This window comes from Alexandromys fortis, unplaced genomic scaffold (assembly GCF_014885135.2).
Source record: "Alexandromys fortis isolate MF-2015 unplaced genomic scaffold, M_Fortis_MF-2015_v1.1 scaffold_57, whole genome shotgun sequence".
NCBI lineage: Eukaryota > Metazoa > Chordata > Mammalia > Rodentia > Cricetidae > Alexandromys > Alexandromys fortis.
In genome coordinates this window covers 8,400,168-8,403,349 of record NW_026067941.1, presented here as the reverse complement: position 1 = coordinate 8,403,349, position 3,182 = coordinate 8,400,168, and positions in this window count along the sequence as shown.

Genomic DNA, 3,182 nt, shown 5'->3' with positions numbered 1-3,182 from the left:
ATGAACTAAAAAGACACATGCAAGTTTGAAATACACAAATAATCATTCGAGAGAAATTACAAAAACAAACATTGAGTGAGCTCATAAAAATGAGTCAAACAATAGATAACTCTAAATTGTCACAAGACAGCAGACCGGAACATGGATGTGAATACAGTTGAACAGCAAGCATTTGGTTAAAATGAACAAATCTATCTATAATTAAATAGCTGAAAACGAAAACTGCCAGCATATTAAACTTTGTTTACTTTCCAAATTAGCAAAAGATGTAATAAGATGTGTCTTTCTTGGCCAGCACGGGGGTTAAAGTGTGTTGGCTCCCATTATTCTGCTGGTGGAGGGAAGGAAGCTTGGTGGAACCTCTATGAACGGCAACTTTACAATGTGTTCAGAGAGGCTTCAAAATAGTCCTCTCTCTTGCCTGTCACTCCAATCTCGAGATCTGTGTGAAAGAAGTGACCTAAACTCTTCACAGATACTTTGACGTTAAGTTACTCAATGCAACACATTTCACACTAGAGGTCTATCCAGACAAATTCCATGAACGAAACATTCACTAGCCTCTTAAAAATGATAGCTACAATTGACTCTTAAATATCTTACCACAGTCAGCATAGGAAGCAGGACGTAAATATGTTTTGCATGAGTGGAAAGATGTCTGGAAGAGGGTGCGGTTTCCCAAAGCTGGTCCTAACTGAGAAGCAGAATCCAGTGCCTTTGTTTCTGAGTTCTGTACTTTAATGAACTTTACAGACTTTATACCTGGCATGTGTTATTTTTCTAGTAAAAAAGAGAGGGAAGAGAGAGAACTAAAAGTGGGCATAAAGGAAAGAGAAAAGTCGAAAACAAAGTAAGAATTACCCAAAAGAAAAGGAAAGTCTCCACAGCCCAATAGGGCCACCCAGCTCTTGGCCTGCTGTTTACAGAGGAGCTGGCTTATTGCAGTACTACTATGGGAAATTGAGACATGCCCTAGTTCCTGCTACTTGAGTTTACAGAGCACTGCGCTCTCTGCAATAACATGCATAATAATCTTTTTAGCAATCCCTGCAATTAGGGGGTTGCCGAACTGGAATTGTTACTTTGAGACAGGCACACACACACACATATGCATGCAAACACAATAGCTGAAACATAGAACCAACTACCCCCTTGAAGAAAAACAGCATAATAGCTCTTCTTCAGATGGGAAGATATTCGACAACCTAAATATAAACAGATGGGGTTCTTTTCTTTCCTTTAGAGAGAGTTCGCAGATTTTTAACATGCGTTAGCCACAAGTCAGATAGGTGATACTATCTGTCCACGTTATTATACGCTTGTGGATCTTGCAACAAACTCAACTCTTGACTGGCAGGATAGAGAGACCCCCTCCCCCTAGCTCTGGAATAAGCTGGAAAGAGAGTTCTCAGACTGCACTGTGAGAACGAGTTCTCTCACGCAGACTTAATTACAAGTGTACAATTATCAAAACATTTATGGAGGATGCTAACCTCACACCCACTGCTAGGCTTCTGTTAAGCCAATAGCCTTTAACTGAATTGTTTCTGTCCACTCTGCTGTGTTTTAAAAAGGGAAAAGACTGAAGGGGGAAGGAGAGAAAGCACTGCAGTTGCTAGTCTATCACTCAGCAGGGGTTATGCACTCTGTTCATGGTCTTTGACATTCCAAAATGCTCTCTGAAGAAATTATATTTTAATAAGATGGATGAATGTCAGCTCAAACAGATATATACATTACATAAATAAATTCTTATTTTGCAGCATTGCCCTACTTCAGTTCATAGTAGACCTGAGAAGGAATACTTCATACGATTTGCATTCTCTCAGACAAGCTAAATTGCATAAGACATGCTCACAGATAGCACAGATCAGCTGGCCAGAGGATGACCGATAATCTTTTATGAAAATAGCCCAAAGATCAGTATTCTTATGCTAGAACAAAGACAGCTGCATTGTCAGAACATATTAAACTGAATTCTGTTGACTTTAATCTGTGAATTTGCTTACTTGGAAATGGCTACTCTGTAGTTCGACACTGCATATAAAGAATTTATTTCCAGAGCAAATCAGTAACAATGAACCCTTAAATAGCTCCTCAAAGTTTAAGTCTTTCATATGTGTGTGAACCATATATATATATGGAGGTTCTTGAGTGTTAGACCCAAGGCCTTCCATACGCTGAGCACACATTCTACCCCAACCCAGCCTTTCAGACACGCAATTGCATTTGACAGACACGGTACTAGTGTCAGCTTTGGGACCCCAAGAGTTTTAGTCAAGCTCAGTAGGACGTTCTGATGAAAGTGCAGTATGATGAGACACATCCGTCTTAGAGTTTGGATGGGGATTGTTATCAAAAGTCCACACGCTATGGGCTCAGTCCCTGGGGTGGCAGAACTTTGAAGAGGTAGGCTGACTGGGAGAACCACAAGACCCTGGAGTCAGAACCTCAGCAGGAACTGCAGGCCCCACTTTCCTCCTTTCTCTTTGACTCTCTGGACATAAGGTAAATGGTCTAGCTGTCCACATGGTCCCATCTTGATGCACTGCCTTGCCATCGGGTCAAAGCAGCAGAGCCAGTGTAGATTATGGTAAGCCCCACACTGGGGAGAAGATGGTGTCAGAAGCTCAAGGTTACCCAGGCCTTGTCCAAAAATACAAAGTCTCTTATAGCATAGTCTAGCCTTGAATTCAATATGCAGCCAAGGTTTACCCTGAATGCTTGATACTGCTGGAGTTACATGTGTACGACCTGGAGTTGCATGAAGTATTTCCCAGAGGACCCCATGAAAGAAGGAGGCGACATCAGAAGGCAAGGATCATGTGAAACAAACTTCTGAACAATGGGAGTAAGAGCTCGGCCTGTAGGAAACACTTCTCCCACAGCACAGGAAAGAGACGAATGTCCCGAGGGGAAGCCTCTGGAGACCGCACCAAAGAGAAGCCTATGGGAAGAAAATCAGTTTTAAACCCTCGACAGACCCAGACTCCAAGACTACTGGTAAAATAAGAATGTTTATCATGCCATGCCACATTGAGGGTGAAGTCACCAGGAAAAAAGTGTGCCAGTGTATACACACACATCAAAATATCCTCCCATGGGATTGGAGAAATGACTCAGTAGTCAAGAGCGCTTGTGCTCTTGCAGAGGACCTGGTTTGATGCCCAGCATCCATAGGA